Genomic DNA, 8,594 nt, shown 5'->3' with positions numbered 1-8,594 from the left:
TGGGTACACACACCAAGGGTGCGTACTTGCGCATTGTGGGTACACACACCAAGGGTGCGTACTTGCGCATTGTGGGTACACACACCAAGGGTGCGTACTTGCGCATTGTGGGTACACACACCAAGGGTGCGTACTTGCGCATTGTGGGGTACACACCAAGGGTGCGTACTTGCGCATTGTGGGTACACACACCAAGGGTGCGTACTTGCGCATTGTGGGGTACACACCAAGGGTGCGTACTTGCGCATTGTGGGTACACACACCAAGGGTGCGTACTTGCGCATTGTGGGGTACACACCAAGGGTGCGTACTTGCGCATTGTGGGTACACACACCAAGGGTGCGTACTTGCGCATTGTGGGGTACACACCAAGGGTGTGTTGCGCATTGTGGGGTACACACCAAGGGTGCGTTGCGCATTGTGGGGTACACACCCAAGGGTGCATTGCGCATTGTGGGTACACACCAATGGTGCGTTGCGCATTGTGGGTTCACACCAAGGGTGCATGAGTACTGAACACTGTCCTTGGCGTCAGGTGGATATGTGAGTACTGAACACCTTCCCTAGCATCAGGTGGATATGTGAGTACTGAACACCTTCCCTAGCATCAGGTGGATATGTGAGTACTGAACACCTTCCCTAGCATCAGGCGGATATGTGAGTACTGAACACCTTCCCTAGCATCAGGTGGATATGTGAGTACTGAACACCTTCCCTAGCATCAGGCGGATATGTGAGTTCTGAACACCTTCCCTAGCATCAGGCGGATATGTGAGTACTGAACACCTTCCCTAGCATCAGGTGGATATGTGAGTACTGAACACCTTCCCTAGCATCAGGCGGATATGTGAGTTCTGAACACCTTCCCTAGCATCAGGCGGATATGTGAGTACTGAACACCTTCCCTAGCATCAGGTGGATATGTGAGTACTGAACACCTTCCCTAGCATCAGGCGGATATGTGAGTACTGAACACCTTCCCTAGCATCAGGTGGATATGTGAGTACTGAACACCTTCCCTAGCATCAGGCGGATATGTGAGTACTGAACACCTTCCCTAGCATCAGGTGGATATGTGAGTACTGAACACCTTCCCTAGCATCAGGCGGATATGTGAGTTCTGAACACCTTCCCTAGCATCAGGCGGATATGTGAGTACTGAACACCTTCCCTAGCATCAGGCGGATATGTGAGTACTGAACACCTTCCTTAGTGACAAGCTTCTATGTACTTAAGCTTCTAAGTAAAGGAAGCTACAGTGCCCAAGCTGTGCTACTCGTATATATGACGGCCAGAATGAATCCAAATATATAATATACAAATATTTATATTGCAGGATTTTTGTTTAATATATTTCTAAGAACTCAAATTTAAGGGTAACATTTGCCTATCGTTTAATGCGTCAGGTTAATAACTCAAGCAGTTTTCTGGTTATCATAAGAGCTTTTTTGTCAGGGGTTAGCAAGCTTAAGCCTTAATTGCTAATTATGTGTTATTAAATTCGGGTTACATTATAGCTTCTCCACCCCCCCCCCCACCTTCTCTCTTTACCCTCACCCTATTCACAATCTTACCCCCATCTGTTCTTGTTTAAGATTCGCTACTTGGAACTAAAAGTTCCAAGTTATTATGGCGTTAAGGTTTCTTGAACGGAACACTAATGGTGCAGTGATCTGGAACTAAAAGTTCCAAGTAGCACGGGATATGGTGAGCCCGTATTACCCCTTCTATAACTCACAATTCTATATACTTTCTCACTGCGAACATCACAGGAAAACTCATCACAGGATGACTCATGCAAGATCATCATCAATGAAATGGCAATGAAAAAATCCAACATGATACCACAAGAAATGAGGCACAAGTATCTCGAGGAAATTTATAAAGAAGCCGGAGATGGACTAGATCAAATCTACACTGACGGGTCATCTAATCCTGTCAATGGCAGGGCTGGTGCAGCATACACGGTAATCAAGGATAATACCTTCCGACGCAGAAATGAAGAAAACGCACGTATTGAGAACTATGCCTCTTCAACGCACGCAGAGCTAACTGCCATTATTATGGCGTTAAGGTTTCTTGAACGGAACACTAATGGTGCAGTGATTTGCACCGATTCAAAAGCAGCACTGCAAAGCCTAAGTAAAAATCAGGCAGAAAATCTTGCAATAGTCGCTGAAATTAAGAGAGCTGTGAGAGTACTTACCAATCAGGGAAGAGTCATAAAGTTTCTGTGGATCCCCTCCCATGTTGGGGAGCCCCTCCCATGTTGGGGATCCCCTCCCATGTTGGGGATCCCCTCTCATGTTGGGGATCCCCTCCCGTGTTGGGGATCCCCTTCCATGTTGGGGATCCCCTCCCATGTTGGAATATGTGGAAATGAACGAGCAGATGTGCTGGCTGCTGAAGGAGACCATATTGAATACTTCATACCCAAGACTCTACTACAAATTAGAGGTATTGTCAGTCAACATCACCGTGACAAGGTAACTGAGGAAAGGAGGATAGAAGCACAAACCAGTGAATCTGTACGATGGTACAACATGGTTGCAGCTGACAATCCCAATCATTATGGCCGAAGAGGAGGACGACGAGGGAGAGAATCAGTAATAGCAAGAATCCGTCTTGGATACAAATATCCATGGAGATTTGGAATGGAAACAACAGTTGATCAGCGAAGTTGCAGAATCTGTGGTGAGAGTGATGGACACCGCCTTGACCACTATCTACGTGAATGTGAACACCTGAGAGACATTAGGAATAACTGTAGAATAATAAACCCCACATTGTTTGAGTTAGGAAAACACTATTTGTCAAATATTGATACTGTTCTTAAAAGATTTCCCCATTTTGAACCCGCAAGATAACGTAAGCTTTTAAGGGTTGATAAATGTTAATCTTCTTGTTTGAGGAGCTGTTCACTTGAGACAGTTAAGCAAGTCCCAGCTGTGTCTGGGTACAAGTGACAGGATGAACAACCCAGCGGGTTTTCTTCCTATTGGGGAGTGTTGTACATGCTGCTATGGCGGTGTGTCCAGTCACAGGGGGAGTGGCGCTGCCCAATAAACTCGCCCCTCGGGGCAAAATTTAAAAAATTTAAATCACAGGAAAAGGTTCTCGTTTTCTATTATAAACAGAATGTTAACGGGTGACTTAGTCGTCGTATTCATAGGGCCGTGCCACCTCTTGGGTGGCTTAATCTTCATCAATCAATCAATCAACCATTAAGGAACTTAAGGGGAACACAGACACGAAACTTGCAACATCTCTCACACACAAAGATCACACTAACGTGATGCATCAAATGAACAAATCCACAAGGGCCGTGACGAGGATTCGAACCTGCGTCCGGGAGCATCCCAGACACTTGACCCCAGCATCCCTTGTGGATTTGTTCATTATCGAATTCTTATCCACAAATCAGACCCAAAAGGTCAACGAAAAGGACCTTCAGAAACTCGTAACATCACTAGAAATAAAATTCCGATGCAACTTTCCAGTGCAACAAAATGGTGTAAGGGTGAGGAGACATCATCTCTTGTTCACAAATTCTTAATCTCACAAAAGTTCAGCTTAAACTCCCTAAAAATCCTAAAAACCCTAAAAACCCTAAAAATCTCAGAAATATTTAACACGCACAATGGATCCTATCTTGAGGTTATCTTGAGATGATTTTGGGGCTTTAGTGTCCCCGCGGCCCGGTCCTCGACCAGGCCTCCACCCCCAGGAAGCAGCCCGTGACAGCTGACTAACACCCAGGTACCTATTTTACTGCTAGGTAACAGGGGGCATAGGGTGAAAGAAACTCTGCCCATTGTTTCTCGCCGGCGCCCGGGATCGCACCCGGGACCACAGGATCACAAGTACAACGTGCTGTCCACTCGGCCGACCGGCTCCCGGATACGTCTCAAGCCAAAAATAAATCCACGAGGAGGAACAGAAGTAAGAGTTTTAAACTTAAGAACATAAGAACATAAGAACATAAGAACAAAGGTAACTGCAGAAGGCCTATTGGCCCATACGAGGCAGCTCCTATTTATAACCACCCAATCCCACTCATATACTTGTCCAACCCGCGCTTGAAACAATCGAGGGACCCCACCTCCACAATGTTACGCGGTAATTGGTTCCACAAATCAACAACCCTGTTTCTGAACCAGTATTTACCCAAGTCTTTCCTAAATCTAAACTTATCCAATTTATACCCATTGTTTCGTGTTCTGTCTTGTGTTGATACTTTTTATACCCTATTAATAACCCCTTTGTTATGTCCATTCACCCACTTGTAAACCTCTATCTTGTTACGCGGCAATTGGTTCCACAAATCAACAACCCTGTTGCCGAACCAGTATTTACCCAAGTCTTTCCTAAATCTAAACTTATCCAATTTATACCCATTGTTTCGTGTATAGCATAGCCATCTAGTCATTAAAAAGCATTCAGCACAATGTATTAAGGTGGAATCCGTACAGACCAATGGAACTCAACTTAAATGGTTGTATTTACCACATCAGGTATAACACCAGACAACATGGGGGTTTGGAAACCACAGAGAAGCCTATATAGCTATAGCCCAGGGGGCCAGATTCACGAAGCAGTTACGCAAGCACTTACGAATGTGTACATCTTTCCTCAGTCTTTGACGGCTTTGGTTACATTTATTAAACAGTTTACAAGCATGAAAACTTGCCAATCGACTGTTGTTATTGTTATAAACAGCCTCCTGGTGCTTCGGAGCTCATTAACTGTTTAATAATTGTAAACAAAGCCGCCAAAGATTGAGAAAAGATGTACAGGTTCGTAAGTTCTTGCGTAACTGCTTCGTGAATCTGGCCCCTATGAATACACAGCCACTGAACATCAGACTACAGCACCAAGCCATCAGGGTGTGGATCATTTTTTTTATCTTATCTCCTTTCCTCCTTCTCTTCCATCCTGCGCTCATATCCTTTCCATCTTTTATCAATCCCTCCCTTCCTCTGTCGGGCACTTCTCTCTCTCTTTACCCTCCGATTCCAGCCTATTAGGCAAGGTAATTTTTTGCCCCATTACCTTTGACATCGTCTGTAACTTACCTTCTCTGTCTGTCTGTCTGTCTGTCTGTCTGTCTGTCTGTCTGTCTGTCTGTCTGTCTGTCTGTCTGTCTGTCTGTCTGTCTGTCTGTCTGTCTGTCTGTCTGTCTGTCTCTCTCTCTCTCTCTCTCTCTCTCTCTCTCTCTCTCTCTCTCTCTCTCTCTCTCTCTCTCTCTCTCTCTCTCTCTCTCTCTCTCTCTCTCTCTCTCTCTCTCTCTCTCTCTCTCTCTCTCTCTCTCTCTCTCTCTCTCTCTCTCTCTCTCTCTCTCTCTCTCTCTCTCTCTCTCTCTCTCTCTCTCTCTCTCTCTCTCTCTCTCTCTGTTACAATGAAGTGACTTACTCAGTCGACTTGTCATCTCACGCATCAAACATGTTTAGGGAACTGGTCGCTAATTGGCTGATGCTCCTGAGAGTAGCCCACTTAGCTGGACCCTGCTGATGGCTGAGCGCCTTGTGTTATCATCACCATCTTCTGGTTGGCCAGGAAATTGGGCAAAGTTTGTTGGAGCTTCCAGTTTATGACACGTTCCTATTAAGATACGTGTAATCTCGACTGACATCCGAGAACCAGCGGGAGATACACTGATATACAGCGCTGGCGAGATGCGCTCCCACTCTGACAGAGAGAGACAGAGAGCCATGACAGAGAGCCATGACAGAGAGACAGAGAGCCATGACAGAGAGACAGAGAGCCATGACAGAGAGACAGAGAGCCATGACAGAGAGACAGAGAGCCATGACAGAGAGACAGAGAGCCATGACAGAGAGACAGAGAGCCATGACAGAGAGACAGAGAGCCATGACAGAGAGACAGAGAGCCATGACAAAGAGACAGAGAGCCATGACAGAGAGACAGAGCCATGGCAGAGAGACAGAGAGCCATGACAGAGAGACAGAGAGCCATGACAGAGAGACAGAGCCATGACAGAGAGACAGAGAGCCATGACAGAGAGACAGAGAGACAGAGAGCCATGACAGAGAGACAGAGAGCCATGACAGAGAGACAGAGAGCCATGACAGAGAGACAGAGAGCCATGACAGAGAGACAGAGAGCCATGACAGAGAGACAGAGAGCCATGACAGAGAGACAGAGAGCCATGACAGAGAGACAGAGAGCCATGACAGAGAGACAGAGAGCCATGACAGAGAGACAGAGAGCCATGACAGAGAGACAGGGAGCCATGACAGAGAGACAGAGAGCCATGACAGAGAGACAGGGAGCCATGACAGAGAGACAGAGAGCCATGACAGAGAGACAGAGAGCCATGACAGAGAGACAGAGAGCCATGACAGAGAGACAGAGAGCCATGACAGAGAGACAGAGAGCCATGACAGAGAGACAGAGAGCCATGACAGAGAGACAGGGAGCCATGACAGAGAGACAGAGAGCCATGACAGAGAGTCAGAGAGCCATGACAGAGAGACAGAGAGCCATGACAGAGAGACAGAGAGCCATGACAGAGAGACAGAGAGCCATGACAGAGAGACAGGGAGCCATGACAGAGAGACAGGGAGCCATGACAGAGAGACAGAGAGCCATGACAGAGAGACAGAGAGCCATGACAGAGAGACAGAGAGCCATGACAGAGAGACAGAGAGCCATGACAGAGAGACAGAGAGCCATGACAGAGAGACAGAGAGCCATGACAGAGAGACAGAGAGCCATGACAGAGAGACAGAGAGCCATGACAGAGAGACAGAGAGCCATGACAGAGAGACAGAGAGCCATGACAGAGAGACAGGGAGCCATGACAGAGAGACAGAGAGCCATGACAGAGAGACAGAGAGCCATGACAGAGAGACAGAGAGCCATGACAGAGAGACAGAGAGCCATGACAGAGAGACAGAGAGCCATGACACAGAGACAGAGAGCCATGACAGAGAGACAGAGAGCCATGACAGAGAGACAGAGAGCCATGACAGAGAGACAGAGAGCCATGACAGAGAGACAGAGAGCCATGACAGAGAGACAGGGAGCCATGACAGAGAGACAGAGAGCCATGACAGAGAGACAGAGAGCCATGACAGAGAGACAGAGAGCCATGACAGAGAGACAGAGAGCCATGACAGAGAGACAGAGAGCCATGACAGGAGACAGTCCTGAACATCAATAACAGTTACCAGTGAGATATGGTGTAGATAAACACCCTCTAGTTCCTCTCCCCTCGTCCCCAGGCGAGGGGACAAGGCTCCAAGGGGAAATGTCAAACACTGCAGGAAATGAGGGATGAGGAGTGAGGGGTGTGGATGAGTGGTGAGGGATATGGGTGAGGGTGTGGATGAGGAGTGAGGGTGTGTGGATGAGGGGGATGAGGGAAGGGGGTGAGGGGTGTGGATGAGGGGGTGGATGAAGGGGGTGAGGGGTGTGGATGAGGGGGGGTGAGGGTGTGGATAAGGGGATGAGGGTGTGGATGAGGGGAGACGTGCTGAGGGGAGGAGGGGCAGGGTGTCCTTGTTAACATAAAACAATGAATACAGCAAAGTGGTAACCCACACTGTGTTTGTCATTGCTTGTGTTTGCTGCTAGTTTTAATTGTTACTACGATCCTGACGTCTTCAAGAAGCATTTAGATGGTCTGGCATTCTTGCCGGATCAACCGGGTTGTAGTGGATGTGACCCTGCACTCCAAATCAACTAAAGCCTAGATTATTTCAATAGTCTTCCACTGAATTCATTTTCCTCTCAATTTTTGTATCTTCAGTAGGCTTTCTGCAGAGTGTCTGCCTTGTATAAACCCGTAGGTCTATGTAGTGTTAATGCCTCGTATGGGCCAGTAGGCCTAGTGTAGTGTTCCTGCCTCGTATGGGGCCAGTAGGCCTACTGTAAACTTCCTGCCTTGCATGGGCCAGTTGGCCTACTGTAGTGATCCTGCCTCATATGGGCCAGTAGGCCTACTGTAGTGATCCTGCCTCGTATGGGCCAGTAGGCCTACTGTAGTGATCCTGCCTCGTATGGGCCAGTAGGCCTACGGTAGTGTTCCTGCCTCGTATGGGCCAGTAGGCCTACTGTAGTGATCCTGCCTCGTATGGGCCAGTAGGCCTACTGTAGTGATCGTGCCTCGTATGGGCCAGTAGGCCTACTGTAGTGATCGTGCCTCGTATGGGCCAGTAGGTCTACTGTAGTGTTCCTGCCTCGCATGGGCCAGTAGGCCTACTGTAGTGATCGTGCCTCGTATGGGCCAGTAGGCCTACTGTAAACATCCTGCCTTGCATGGGGTCGGTAGGCCTACTTGTGTGTTCCTGCCGTGCACCGAATAGGCCAATTTTGCGACTCATTCCGTAGCATGATGTCATTTAAGCACTGTAAACACATGGAACAAGGCAGTTAGAGGTGAGTGTGATAAAGAGGGCAGAAGAAGGAGGAAAGATGGGCTGTAAGGATGGAGTGATGGACGCCAGCATCATTAGCCCAACATGCTCCCGGACGCAGGTTCGAATCCTCGTCACGGCCCTTGTGGATTTGTTCATCATTAGCCCAAGATACCGGAAGGGAGGGAGGGAGGGAGGGAGGGAGGGAGGGAG

The sequence above is a fragment of the Procambarus clarkii genome, chromosome 36 (assembly GCF_040958095.1).
Source record: "Procambarus clarkii isolate CNS0578487 chromosome 36, FALCON_Pclarkii_2.0, whole genome shotgun sequence".
NCBI classification, from domain to species: domain Eukaryota; kingdom Metazoa; phylum Arthropoda; class Malacostraca; order Decapoda; family Cambaridae; genus Procambarus; species Procambarus clarkii.
This window is presented reverse-complemented; position numbering follows the sequence as displayed.